General features: G+C 55.4%; 1 protein-coding gene across 6 annotated transcripts in view; it reads right to left on the bottom strand.

The window, feature by feature from the left end:
* Positions 1-14,333, bottom strand: part of ZNF710 (zinc finger protein 710) — a 50,090-nt gene that overhangs the window by 11,309 nt on the left and 24,448 nt on the right. Inside the window, exon 1 of one of the 6 annotated variants that reach the window (XM_074317719.2) lies at positions 14,039-14,265. The exons of 4 other annotated variants lie outside the window; for them this stretch is intronic. The gene's annotated coding sequence lies outside the window, so the exon portion shown is untranslated. Of the gene's footprint in view, positions 1-9,130; positions 9,323-14,038; positions 14,266-14,333 lie in introns of those variants that run through there. One more of the 6 variants, XM_074317722.2, reaches the window with a different exon arrangement.

Raw genomic sequence — 14,333 nt, 5'->3', positions numbered from 1 at the left:
TAGTCACTGTAGAGCCTTCAACAGATACAAAGAATCACTATTATTAATCACTATTAGTGACTGCGCAGATCTCGGGAAGGAGCCTGTCCTAAGGAAAGCCACAAAGCCCAGAGATTTCTCCATTCTGGGGCCCCAAATTCAGCAAAGGTTTGAGTGAGCAGACAACCTCTAGGGACCGAGAACTCATTCATTCATTCATGCAACACATATTTGCTAGATCCTGGCTCTGGGTCGGGCCTGTGCTTTGGAGACGCAGGTGGGTGAGGCAGGGGCCCTGCCCTCATGGGGTCCACAGAGGAGAACCTGTGCCCACAACAGCCACTCTGCGGACACGTTGCTGCCTCTGGTTGCCGCGGCCTGTGTGACACAGTTCCCAGCAGCACCCTGGGCAGGCCTCGTGTCTCCTGTGGGTTTGAACAGACAATAAGCTCAGAATTCTTTCTACACTTCCCCAAAGGCAGGGTCCAGTGAGAGGGGAAGGGGAGGAACTGACCCTCAACAGTGAAGCCTAATGCTGACGACGTGACCCTGGGTTCTGAGTTAAAATCCAGACTTTGCCCTTTTGTAGCCCTGGCACATCCTGTCACGTCCTGAGCCTCAGTTTCCACATCTCTGTGGAGCGGGGTCTCTATTCCATCTCTGTGGAACGAGGTCTCTATTCCATCTCTGGAATGCCTGACTCATGGAGTGAGACGAGATGATGAGATGAGACGGTCAGTGTAAAGTTTACTCGCTTTCCCTGTCCTTTTCTCTTTGTCCCCAATACCTGGCAGCACCCCTTTCCTGGCAACCTCCTCAAGGGAACAGGAGCAAAGAAACAGGTCACATGGCTCCATCAGCCAATGGGCTGCTGAGAAACTCAGCCAGTACCTGCCGTGGGAACCAGAGCCCAGGGTGGGGTGGAGGGTCCAGGGAGGGTAACTGTGTCATTTACTGTGTCTGTTCGGAAGGCCCTTCTCAGATGGAAAGGGGTCCCTCCGAACAACCACACCAGGACCCCAGGTGTAAGCCAAGCCTGGCCTCCACCAGCCAGGTGTCCCCTTCCTACGGGAACAGGTAGGCAGTGCCAACTTCGGGGCTGAGGTCTGGAGAAGTTGTTTCTGTGTCAGGAGCCTGTGCCTGTGTGTCAAAGGGGACCTGCCCAGAGGCCTTGCTCTTGAGGGGTTTATGCCCAAGTCAAGGGGACACAGAGATGTCAACAAGTCACCTGAAACGTGGGTGGAAGAGCTAGCGTCCCATTACTGAGTGCTCACCAGGCCCTAGGTAAGCCATTTAATCATAAAGCAACCCAACGGGGGTGAGGGCGGTGTCACCCCATTTCACAGCAGAGGGATCCAGGGCCTAAGTAACGTGACCAGAGAGCCCTGTCAGGAGGGCAGAGCCGGGCCCGCACCAGGCCTGTCCGGCTCCGTATCTCCAGTTCTGTTCCAGCATCCTGGCTCCGAGCCCGGCCCCCTCAGCTCCCAGGTGCTGCCCTGCTCCCCTCAGGTTTCAAGGAGCCAGCAGGAATGCCTTGTGTCATGCCGCCCTGCTCAGCAGGAAGAGCTCTGTTTGTTGAGACAGAGGCCAGGAGAAAGATGACAGAGGAAATCTAATTCACCTGCATTTCTCATGCGTGTGTCTGTCACACACAGTAACGACCAGTGGGAAGCCGGGGGCTGTGCAAGCGGGTGTCACTATTCCTCCTTCTCCTGGGCCATCTTTTTGGTCCCCCACTGCTCCCTCCTCTGGCTGCTTCTCACAGGCTACAACCCTCTTGTTTGAGGCCCGCCGACCTGGGCGCACGACCTGTGTGACAGGACGGTTCCCTGCAGCGCCTCCCTTCTCAGGGCAGGCCTCTCCCCACCCCTAGTGCTACAGGCTTGGAAACAAAAGCTCTCTCTCCACAGTGTCCAAGGGAAAGGGGGGTTCAGACTGCCCCTCAACTATGAGATGAGGGGTGTCCCTCCGGGAGCAGCTCGGCCTCCGACCAGAGCACCCTGTCCCCAGAGTGGAGAGAAAGGAAACGGCAATGGCAGGGAAACAAAATAGCTGCCTAATTGTAGTTTAAAGACTTGTGCTGGGAGTGGGGGGAAGGAAGGCCACAGCAGAGAGAGAAGGAGAGAGAGAGAGAGAGAGAGAGAGAGAGAGAGAGAGAGAGAGAGAGAGAGAGGAGAGAGAGAGAGGCAGTGGAAGCCAAGTAACAAAAGCAGAAGGGGGAGGGGAAGGAGTCGAGCAGAGAGACGGGAGGAAACCGTGGGTGACACCAGAGGCCCAGAGCCACCCTATTTCCCAGGACTCAGCATCACCCCCTCCTGGGCCTGAGGGCCAGGCCAGCCTCTGGGGAGGGACCAGAGTCTCATCAGCAGGAAGCCTCCCCGATCCAGGCAGGGACCCAGACTCTCACTGTTACTTTCTCTAGTCCTGCAAAAATGGACACCAACTTCTCAAATGAATTCATGATCGACTTGCTGTGTGACCCTGGACAAGTCACCTGACCCATCGGGGTCCCGGCTTCCTCATCTGTAAAGTGGACCCTCGAGGGTGGGTTAATCCTTGGCCATCTTGCCTGTCACCCAGGGTCCCCTCCCCAGGATGTGACATCCTCTCATCCCATGCTGCTCTACAAGCTCCTTTCTCCTCGCTGGAACCCCTTCCTGCAGGGGAGGGTCAGAGCTTCAGTGGCCAGTGACCCTGGGCCACAGTGAGGCAGAACTCGGGGAGAAGGCACTCGAGGGCCTGGTCTGGCTTGGGGCAGGGGGGACAGGAGCCACTTTGAAGGAAGAACCAACAGGACCTGGTGACCACTTGGCTATTCTCTAACTCCCACCATCTACGTTTTCTCAAGAACCAAACGAAGCCCGAGGGAGGCTGCGGGGCTTCTGCCAGCCCAGCCTTGGGATGTCCCCAAGCACCCTGCGATCGGGGCACTTTGGTGACTATTTCTGAGGAGTTAGCAGGTGTCGCTTGCTCCCTCACACAGGCTTTGCAGGACCCTGGCTGCTGCTGAGAGGATGGGGTTGCCCTGGGCCCCCTCATCCTGGCCTTGAATTAGCCGGTGGCTCGGAGATGGCGATCACAAGTCTTACAATGGAGTCACCACCGACTCAGCGAACATTTCCTGGTACCTCCTAGGTGGCGGGTAACCGTTCCTGGTTTTAGACGCAGTCGGGAGCAAAACTAAGGTGCCCACCCTGAGGGAGCTGCCTGGAGTGAGCTCAGTCAATAGTTAAAGCGCCAGGATCCTGGGGGAGCAGGAGGTACAGGCTGGGGTCGGCCGGGCCGGGCCGAGGGCCGGGGCCGGGGCCTGGGAGCGGCGTCGGGGCCCAGCAGAACGCAGAGGAGGGTCCCACTCCTTGGTCTGGCACGCAAGCCCTCTAGGATCTGTGCCCCGAGAAGGCGACCCTGGAGTGGACAGGGCAGGGAGCTGGGCCCCCAGGGACGAGAAAGGAAGTCCCATGTATGTACATGGCTGTGAGAAACACTCCTTGGATTTCAACTTGTAGTAAAACCACACGCTTGGTTTCCTCTGCTGTCCTCCTCACTGGACACTCAAAGGTAAACTCTGCTCACGTCCCCAGAAAGGAAGAGGAAGCGAAAGCAAAAGCCGGCATCTTGTGCAAACCTCGGGCTCCCTGCGGCTGTCTCACTTCTGCCAGCCCCCAGGGCCCAGGACGTCCTGCAGCAGTGGACGGGGCAGCCAGGGTGGGGGCAGGTGGCCCGCCCAGGAGGAAGTGTGTGCGCCTCTTCCTTACAGGATTCTCCCTCTGCCTCAGCTTCCCCTTTTCTCTGGGGACAGATTTGCTGATCCATCAATGCAGTGCCACCAACCCACAAACCACAAACCGCATGTCCTGAAGGGTGAGGGTCCCCAGCCAGGCTCCGCCTGACCCTCCATTGAGCCTCCTGTCCCCTGGAAACCCCCCACCCCCTATGGCTGTTTCCTACCTCAGGGCCTTTGCACAGGCTGACTGCTCTGCTAGGACTGTCCTTCCCTCGCCCTGGGTGAATATCCTCATCCTCGGACAGGGCGAGGGCCTCCTGCACAGCCTGAGAACACAGGCTAATTTTATGTATGGACTTGGTTAGGCTGTGGTGCCCAGTTGTTTGGTGAAACACAACTCTAGGTGTTGCTCTGAGCTATTCTGCAGATGCGATTAACCTCTACAACCAGTTGACTTCAAGTAAAGCAGATTACCCCCTTAATGTGGGCAGGTCTCATCCAATCAGTTGAAGCCTTCAGAGAAAAACCGAAACTTCCCAGAGAAGAAGGAATTCTGCCTCAAGACTGTATCACAGAAACCCTGCCTGAGTTTCCAGCCGCCCTGCCGATTGCGGACTTGCCAGCCCCCACAATTGCATGAGCCAACTCCTTAAAATAAATCTCTCTCTCTGTATATATCCTACTGGAGAGCCTGCTGTTTCTTTGGAGAGCCCTGATACAATCACACTGATTCACAATCGTATCTGTTTGCGGGGCATCTTCCCCACCAGACGGTCCACCCTGGAGGACAGTGGCTGTAGGGGAACAGAGTGGGTCCTAAGAGAAGGACACTAGAGTAGGAAAAGGGGAAGGAAAAAGTGCAGTCTGCGAGGGGCCTAGAGTGAATGAGACATGGGGGAAATCCTTGCCTGAGAGTTCCACAAGGATTCTTCTCCGCCCCAGGACATTCTGCCTCCTCCCCAGGGTGACCTCCAGGCCACATGGAGAAAGGTCTTGCTCTGGCAGGGTCCCCAGGGGCTCAGCCTAGGAGCTCTGAGCTCTTTCCACCCTACACCATCCGGACGTCCTTTCCCTGAGCTGCAGGACCAGTGCCTGTTCCCAGACGAAGGGACAGCAGGCCTTGTGTTTTTGGAAGGCTTGCTGTCTTCCCTCCAATTCCAGAAGCAAAAAGCACATCTATCTCCCATGTACGTACAGTATTCTGGACCCAAACATCACCAGCCTCATCTAACAGGGAAAACCAAACAAAATGTGGGCTCCTACGTTCATGGGACAAAGACAAGAGCCACAGTGAAGGAACACTAGGGGCATTTACTAGGCTTCAACTTTGTCAGGTCCTGTGATGAGCACGGGAAACTTCTAGGCCTCCAGGCAGCCCTCTGGGGTAGGGAGACCAGTTCCCCGTTGCAGGTGTGGAAGCTGAGGCTTGGAGAGAGGCAGCCCCTGCAGGCTGGGGGGAGCAGACCCCAGCTGCGTCAGCCCCGGGCTCAGGCCCAGCTCTCCCCACCCTGGGGTGTGTGTTCTTCCCCTGCCGACCTCAGTTTCCCCACACGGGGGCCTGATTCAGCCCTGGGAGCCCCTCACCCACGCTGCCTCAGGCCCCCCATGCTGAGCCCTCAGCCTTCTCCATCCCATCTTCTCCTCCCTCCGTTCCTCCCCTCCTTCCGTTTCCGTGGCAACCCCATCCTCCACTCTGCCACTCGGTCCTGTGCTTCCATCTCTTTCTTTCCACTTTCATCTCTTCCCTCATGGCAGTGCCTAGTCCCAGTCCCCCTCTGTCCTTTGCTTCTGGTCTCTCGCTCCCTTTTACTCTCCTTTTATCTCCTTCCATGTTCTCTTGTCATCTCAGGGCTACATTTATTTATCTCTGGCTTAAAAAAAAAAAGAAGAAGAAAAAGAAAAAAGGAAGGAAGGAGGGCAAAGAAACCCCATTTCATCAACTCTGGCTTCTATAGTTCAGTGCAAGCCTTCTTTCTCGCAGGTCACCTCCTGGGGTCAGACGCAGACAAATCCCGGGAGGAACCCCCTACCTGCCACCGTAGAGACTCTCTCGCGACCTCACCTGTGGAAGTGAGGGAGCAAACTACAGGTGGGAGGCACCCGAGGGGGCTTGGCCCCGCCTTCCCGAGGCTGCGCTGAGGGATCCACCGCTGGAAGCCCCCTCAGGGGGAAGCCAGGGCAGGACCCCTCCTCGGAGCTGCCCTCGCAGGAATTCACTACAGTTCAGGAAGGCCCCCCATACTGGGCCGCGCTGCCTCCTGCAGGCCCCACCCTGCCTCGTGTGAATGAGGCCTGACGCCTAGGCCACCACACACAATGGCTGCTCAATGTGCCCCGGTCCTGTCACTCTGAACAGGAGGGTAAGACTCATCCATTCTTCAAAATTCACTCTTTACCATGACCCTGAAGTGCCTCCGAGAAAAGGAAGGCCCCACTCGAGAGCTCTCCTACCCCTAAGTCCTGGGACCCAAGGGTCCCCCAGAGCAGCTCCTGGCCTGCCCTTCTGGTGCCACTTGCAAAGCCCAGGGTCCAGGCCTGCGGACCCTCAGAGGTGCCAATGACACGACAGCTCTACTGCTCCCCTAAAAGGCTGGCTTAGCACCTCAGGAACCCACGAGCAGGACCTAAGGAGGCAGAGATGGTGGAAGCAGACGGGGGAGGGATGGGGAAGGACAGCCCCCCACTCTGCAAAGGGGAGAGGAGCGCGGCTCTCAGTCTGGCCGGACTGGCCTGCAAGCCCAGCGCTGCCACTCACGATCTGTGCGGCCTTGGCCAAGGCCCTCAACCTCCCTGGGACTCGGTTTTCTTGTCTGTGATATGGGGACAGTGACAGGAAAAGATGTACCAAGCACGGAGCCCTTCCTTCAGGCCAGGCTGGTATCTGATGAGACCAGGGATATAAAGCGTAGAATCTTGAGAAGAAAGCCCACTTTGCAGAGAAGGAAGGGAAACCAAGGAGGAGCTGAGTGACCTTCTCAAGGTCACAGACATGCCAGAGAACAGGTGGGGCTTGGGTGTCATTCCGGGGTCTCACTTAAATGCTTGCGCTTTTCATATAAAGGAGATAAGGGAATTAACAAGGCTGGTGCATAGTAAGGACTCTGCTACTGAGAGCTATTATTATTATGATTAATTATTATTCTTATTATTTCTATCATCGTCACTCCACGGGCCAGGCTGGTGCTGGCTGCTGGTGGGACACAAACGTTCCCCATTCTCAGGAACCTCACAGTTTGGTTAGAAAGACAAAACTAAGAACGACGCAACAGCAGAGCCAAATGCCAGACAGGAAATGAGCACTAAATGTGTGGGGTACCACAAGAGGACAGAGTCACTTCACTTTGGTTGTTTCTTTGTAAACCTAAGGGGTCAGAAACATTCTTCATCGTAAACTGGTACTTGGGAGGCAACAGCGGCTCAGAGTATGGGCTGTGGTGTCTGCGTCCATCTCTACATGTGGGTTTGTCTGCGCCTCCGTCTCCCCACATGGGGCATGGGATCACGGTCCCCACTTGCCAGAGTTGTCGGGAGGTTAGTTCAATGAGTGTGCTCGGGGGTATTCGGGGGCGGAGGGGAATGGGAAGCCTCGCGATGGGAGAGCCTGGCTGGGAACCCCTTCCCCCCATAGACGCAGGGGGAGCTGGAGAGGGCTTGCCCAGGCTGGAGGTGCAGGAGCGACACAGGAGGAAGAGCAGCTGACAGAGAAGGTGCCGAGTGAGGAGCCGGGTGAGGAGTGCGGCCTGGGCACCGAGCCCTCTCCTCTCTCCCGGCAGCCAGCGTGATTCATCCCAGGCGTCCCTCTCGGCAGAGCGCCTGGCAGCCGCTGCCTCCTGAAGCTGCCGCTGCCGTAATCAACATTTATTTTGCAGTCACCCACACACCCAACTGAGTACGGATTTATGCCAGGAGAGGAGTCAAGAATGCCTCTCTCATTCACGTAATGCCTCTGTGTATCTCTGGGGGGGGGGAGGGACAGCTGGCGAAACATTTAGGCTGACAGTGCACACACGCAGACATCACACACACACACACACACACACACACACACACACACACACACACACACGGCTGTCCATACAGGCTGTAATCGGCGGCAAACAGGAGCGACGCGCAGATGCATTCTTTCCCCGGTCACCTAACAAACACGACCTTCATACGGCCAGCTGGCGGGCAGGACCCACGGGAGGGGTGGAAGCCCGTTTGCACACCTGCGCTGCGCCAAGGACCGGTGGGCAGTGCACTGGCCCAGGCGCCCTCAGGGCCCGCGTCCGGGAGCCAAAGTGCAGCATGAAACACAAGTTCCTCTGGGACTCAGAAAGCCGGCCGGGCAGGGAAATAAGCACGCCCGCTCACCCGGGCACAGCCCTCTACAGTTTACAAAGCCCTTTCCTGGCCTGATGCCAGTGAGTCCTCCCTGCTGGGTCAGTGCCAGCACCTGCGTGGGCACAGCTCTTATTCCCACTCCACAGATGGCAAAATCCTGATGCGAGCAGACTGGCTGGCTGTCCGGAGAGCTACAGTGCCAGCCTGTGCCAACTCTAACTGCATTAGCTATTAGCGACCACTGTCTGCATGGCTGGTACTAGTACCCTCACTCCCGATCTACCAATAAGGAAACTGAGGCACGGAAGGTTAAGAACCCCTTGACAGCAGTGCCTCCCTGTCACTGCTTCCGTACCGATGAGGGTAGCATGCAGACACTTTCATAGCTATTTGGCACCGCTATGACATCCAGGCAGCGTTGATAACAATACTGGTTTGCAAGGATTAGAACTAAGAATTTCAAAAACAGGATGAGAAGCGCTGGTGTACAGCCCAGACTCTGGAATCTGAAGACCCGAGTTCAAATCTTACCTTCGCCACTTCTCAACCGGGTGACTTTTTCTCCTCGCTAAAGTGTGGGTGGCGCCTTACGAGGTAAAATATGCAAAGTGCTCACAGCAGAGCCTGGCAGCCTGTGTGCTCCTATTATTAGCTTTCAGTAATGTGCCTGGGGCCACAAAGCTACTTACTGGAGGAGCCAGGCTCCTCGGTGCCAGTTCTTGAAGGGGAACTGACCCCCTGGACATGGGGGACCAGGAAACATGTCTGCCTCTGAAGCCTGTTCCCAAAATGCAGACCCCCGTCTCCCTGCCAGGAGCCGAGCTGCCTTTACAGGCGGAGACTCCCCTGTCATCTCCAGGCCAGGGCGGCTGTGGGTGCCTTAATGGGGTGTAAGGAGGTTTCTTGCCCAAACTGGAAAAACCTGACAGGCAGCCAGGCCCGCCCTGGCAGGCTCTGGGGTTGCCAGCAGGTGTCTGAGAAGCAGACAGGGCCAGGACGCGCAGTGGTGACTCAGGGAGACAAAGCAGGGATGGCTCCTGCTCCCCGGGCACCCCGTCCTCCATCTGTTCCCTGGAGTACAACTCCCCACCGCCTCCAGCTCACCTTTACCCACAGCTCCCCTGGCCCTCGTCACCCAGACCCAGAGGGAGGACACAGCCTCCTTCCCAGCTCGGTGGCGCTCTGGGATGTCCTCCTCTGCAGCATGTGTCATCCTCCAAACTGGCAGAGTCGGTGCTCGGCACATGTCTCCTGAATAAACCACCTCTCAGGGGGTTCAGATCCACTTCCCCGGCATTCTTCTTCCCCTGGGCCCCACCTATGAGCCTGCCCGTGGCCCCCCCTGTCCTGTCTGGCTTGGCCACCGCCCTGCTGTGCCTGTGCCACCTCCACGCCTGGTGCTGACTTGTCCCTCCCCCTCTTCACAGACGTGGCTGGGGCCCTGCCCCCGTGTCCCGTCCCTCCATGCCCTGTGCTGAGGGGGCAGGGGATGGGCCCCCCTTGGTATGGTGCTTTCCAGTTTAGTTGGCTGTGTGCTATGCTGGACCTATTCCACATGGGCTAAGGACACATCCCGTTCATACTTCAACAACATCTGTGAGGCCCCTACGTGGGCTGGCGGCGCTGGGTGTGGCAGAGGATGGGGAGACGTAGGGCTTGTTCTCAGAGGCCCCCCACGTCTCCCCAGGCCCTGTACCATTTCCAAGATGGCAAACCTTCAATCAGTCATCACCCATCTGAACTCCAAGCGTCGCTCACCTCCTTGGAGCCATCGCGACTCCCCGCTTCCTCCTTTCTGCTGACCCAGCCTCCTCTCCAGGACTCTGGGTCCAGCCAATGTGGGGCCATCGTCCCCGCCATGGGGGCCTCACCAAACAACTCTTGTGCCGCGTGTCAGCCCCTGCACGATGCTCCCACGGCCAAGAAAGCCCGACTCCCACGGAGGAGGGAGGTTTGGGGGTCCACATGCACCTCGGGTCCTCACCGTCACATCAAGGCCACCCTGGGCCCAGGCAGAGAGGGAGACCGTCCCCAGGGCCATGTCTGAATCTTGCATGCACAGCACCACGCCTTCAGCCAACCAGGCCGTGACTCATTCAGGATTTCTCAGCGAGAACCACCTGACCTGTGATGAACAGGCCCCTCTTATCTGGCAGAGACCCTTTCCCCTCCCTCTCAAAGCAGGAGCCCAAAGGAAACCACCGTCCAGCGTGGTGATTTTCTTTTTTTTTTTAAACACATTTAGTTAGAGCAACAGAGAGAAATGCAAACATTCACATTCTCCCTTCCTCAAATAAACCGACTTCTCTACTCATCCCGTCCCTTGAAAACAGAAGCACTATTCAAAAAGAAAAAGAAAAAAAGAAGTTCGGGAAATAAAAAAGAGGCAAAAAGGAAAAAAAAGGAATTGAATAGAAAAAGAAAAGGGGGGAAAAAAGAGAGCGAGAGGAGTGGTCCCCGAGGGAGATGGTGAGAGCTTAAAATGAAAGGCAGGAAAGTGAAGGGAAGGAAAGCAGAGACACAAAGGGGAGAGAAAGACAGAAGCTTTGAAAGAAAGAACGTTCCAGCGTGAATACAGCGGGCAGGGGAGAACGGAGCGCTTGAAAAGGAGCAGCCTGGCGCAGTGACCCCTCATTCACAGAAGGTGCCAATCACGGCGACAATGCAGACCCTTTCTTCTTTTCTCCTTCTCTCCTTTCTGGGGAGAGAGAGAGAGGGAGAGAGAGGCTGAGAACTGCAAGTTAATTCTTAAAAGTACAGAAAATAAATTCAGTTCCACTGGAGAAGCATCAAAAGAGCTGCTTTAAAGGCTTCCCCTGAAATTCACTACCTCTCCAAGAGAAGGGCTCCCTCTCGGTAGCAGGGGGCAAGGGCCGGTAGCCATCAGCTTTGTTTCAGGGTCGGCACCCCTGCCCTGGCCGCGGCCGCCTGTCTGTGGCTTCCTCCCATCGGCCCTGGGGGAGCCAAGGCCGAGAGAGCCCCGGCCAGGACGCTGTGGGTGAGGGCTGGTCTCCCCGGGGGTCTCCTGCTCTGGCTGAGAGCCAAGAGTCCAGGTAGGAGGACAGAGGAGTGTCCGAGTGCGGCAGGTGTGCTGGCTAGAGGCCGGCCGCTGCCACGTCCACTCAGTTCTCCAGCTGTGGGGTCGTACAGAAGGCACTCGGTACATGTGGAGTGAATGACTCTAACGGGCCGGGGATGGGGTGCCCTCTCCAGCAACTGCTCCAAGGAAGCCCAGGCCAGGGCTCAGTCCAGGAAGTTGAGAGGGTGGGTTGGAGCCTTTTCACTGGCTGCCAACTGTCGGATCAGTGTCCTTACAAGGAAGGGGACTCTGTGGACACGGAAGCTTGTTGTCACATCACCGATCAGCACTTCCCTGAGTACAAGATACACAGAACCCAAGTCGCTCTTCCAGCACAGGCCTGGATTTGGATTTCTGTCCTTTCCTCATCAGTTATCACTGGGTATCGCCCGTGAGCTGGACCAGGGGACATGTGGCCCCTGCCCACACAGCCCTCAATCCAGTGACCAAACATCTCTCCAGACGTCCCTCTGAGACCCCAGGTGAATGTCTCTGGTCCCCCTTTGTCCCCTTTGTCTTTCCTTTTCTTGCTCCTCCTGCCTTTCAATACTCAGCAGGGTCATGACGAAACCTGACACGGGGTCACCTTTTATGCAGACGTTTCTTTCTCCTTCTGATCACCCAAAGCTGGGTAATGAGACGTGCCTAGGAACGGAGAGGCTGAGTGGACGAAGACTCACTGATTGGCTTATTGATTGATTGATTGATTGATTGAATGAGTTTCAACCTCACTCATCTACTGAGCCATCAGTCTGTGCCAAGCTCAGTGGTGTGGGCTGGGATTTTAACGTGCCGAGGACCAGTCCGAGGCCCTGAGCTGCTTGAGGCCAATCTCCTGGGGGGTGGAGTGCACCACAGATCCGGGAAAGAAAACCCTTTCCTCTGGGAAGGGCTGTTATTGGGTTGGAGCAGGCCCAGAAGGGCCTCAAAGCCCAACAAGGAAGCCGAGAGAAGGGACACGTGGCGATGCAAGGGAACATAGGGTGGGAAGTGTCACTGAACCACTGAGAGCATATACTCTCTCTTGCATGTCAATCCCACCAATGCAAATTCCAGCAGGTATTTACTGAGCCCTGCTATAGGCCTGTGCATTCCAAGGGACGAGCAAGAACCAAGCCTGCCCTCAGGAGCTCTCGGTTGTGGGGGCGGCAATTGGCAAGAAAGTAGGTGATTACAATTTAGCTCAGGACTTTGAGGATGGCAATGGGGGTTTCGAGGGCCCAGAAGAGGGGAAGCCTTGGAAAGTTAGGGGGTCAAGAAAGCCTTTTCAGAGGAGGCATTATTTTAATACAGTTGACCCTTGAACAATACAAGGGTCTGGGGCGCTGACTCCACACATAGTAAAAAATCCACCACTTTTGACACCCCCCCAAAAAAAATTACCTACTAATAGCCTACTGACTGGAAGCCTTACCAATAACAAAACAGTAGATCAACACATATTTTGTACGTTACCTGTATTACATATTGTATTCTTACAATAAAGTAAGTTAGAGAAAAAATGTTGTTGGGAAAATCATAAGGAAGAGAACAGACGTGTATACTACACTACGTATTTATAGATACCGTAAGTTTCCAGCATCTGTTTTAGGCCACGCGGTTCATCTGCAAGTTTTTTCAAATTGTCAATTGAGAAATATTCGTGGATTCAGTTGGACTCGCACAGCCCGAACCTGTGTTGTTCCAGGGTCAACTGCATATTACAACAAATTACATTTTTATTTGTTTTGAAAAAGCTTTAAAGAATTTCACTGGCAAGATACCCCAGTGTCTAGAAAAAAAAAAAAAAGGAATTGATCACTAAACTAATAGATAAAACATCTCATAGATGTTTTCTTGATCTCCTGGTGTATTGGGAAGAATCAGAGCTAGACACTAACCCAGTAAGAACAATAATTATCTCTGAACTCCTCCGTGAAGGCCTCCGCTGAGAAAGAGAAAGGGGGCCACGCTTATACGTTTATGAGGATAGAAATCTCTTTGAGAAAGAACAGAATTCAGCAGGCTCCCGCCCAAGGGGACACAGTTAGGAGGAACAGAATGGAGGGAAAGTACCTTGGGAGAAAAGCCTGCAGAATATTGGCACGTGGCTTTAGCAACAAGATCCCCTGGGAAACCAGGGGTGTTGCTGCCCAGTTCTCTTCTGCAGAGGCGCAGACCCTCAGGAATTCTGGGGTGGGGTGTATATTAATACAGACGACCAGGCAAAGGCAGCGTGCCCTGGGACCCCTCAGAGTCCCAACTCAAGCTTGCACAGCCACTCAGCGCCGTGACCATGGCACCCAAAGTGCCCTCCCTCCTTCTCTGGCACCCACACACACGCTCACTGTTCTCCCCAGCCACTTCTGCTGGATGTCATGGTCTTTTCTAGGCCTTCTGAACTTGAAACACACAACAGCAACACCCCACTTGGGCAGCAGAAGTCTCTTCTCTGGCAACCTCAAGTTCTCCTAAGAGCAGGGGAGTACTGTACCAAAAAGCCCAGAAAGCCCAGAAGTAAATCTGACGGGCGTGCCTCCAAGAGGGGTCCTGGTGCCTCAGTCCCGCTTCTCTCCGTGGACAGAGCCCCTCACTCACAGCCTTTGGACTCAGTTCTAACAAGCTTGTGTGTCTGGCTTCCTAGACCACAGCAGATGCAAGACGCAAAGTAGGAGGAGCGGGGAGGTGGAAAGGGTGAGGAGGCTGTGGCAGCTGACGGCGAAGGCTCAGGATGAAAAATTACCAAATGGCAGCCTGGGACCCTTCAGGGTGGACAAGCCATCCCAACACCTCAGGACACAGTTCAGTAACTAAATGCATTCACCATGACGCAGGAGTCACCAGAACAGGTTAGATCACATTCGAGAATAGTCCGTATTCTCTGCCTAGCACTCAGGGAGTTTCCGTGTGTTGGGCCCAGGGCTGAGGTTCGGTGGTACCACCCAGTAACTTACCCAGTGCTGGGGCAAGTCCAGCAAGGGCACCAACTCTGCCCCCTCTCCTAGCTGCCACTCCAGGCGCCCCGAGATGGATCAGAAGGGCTGGGTTTTGGTCTGGTTCTGCCTAATGCTGTGGACCCGGGCACAAACTCAGCCTCTCAGAATCCCATCCACTGCGTGAAGAGAACGCCTGCCAAGGCTGGCTGTGGATCAGGTGGAACAATCTCCAGTTTGCTGAAACACTGTGTGAATAGAATATAATGTTACTAAAGCCACCCCTTTTCCTTGGTGGCTGGACAGGACATCCCAT

This window comes from Rhinolophus sinicus, chromosome 13 (genome assembly GCF_057876585.1).
Source record: "Rhinolophus sinicus isolate RSI-liver-muscle chromosome 13, RSI-T2T, whole genome shotgun sequence".
In the NCBI taxonomy this organism is placed as follows: Eukaryota; Metazoa; Chordata; class Mammalia; order Chiroptera; family Rhinolophidae; genus Rhinolophus; species Rhinolophus sinicus.
This window is presented reverse-complemented; position numbering and strand designations above follow the sequence as displayed.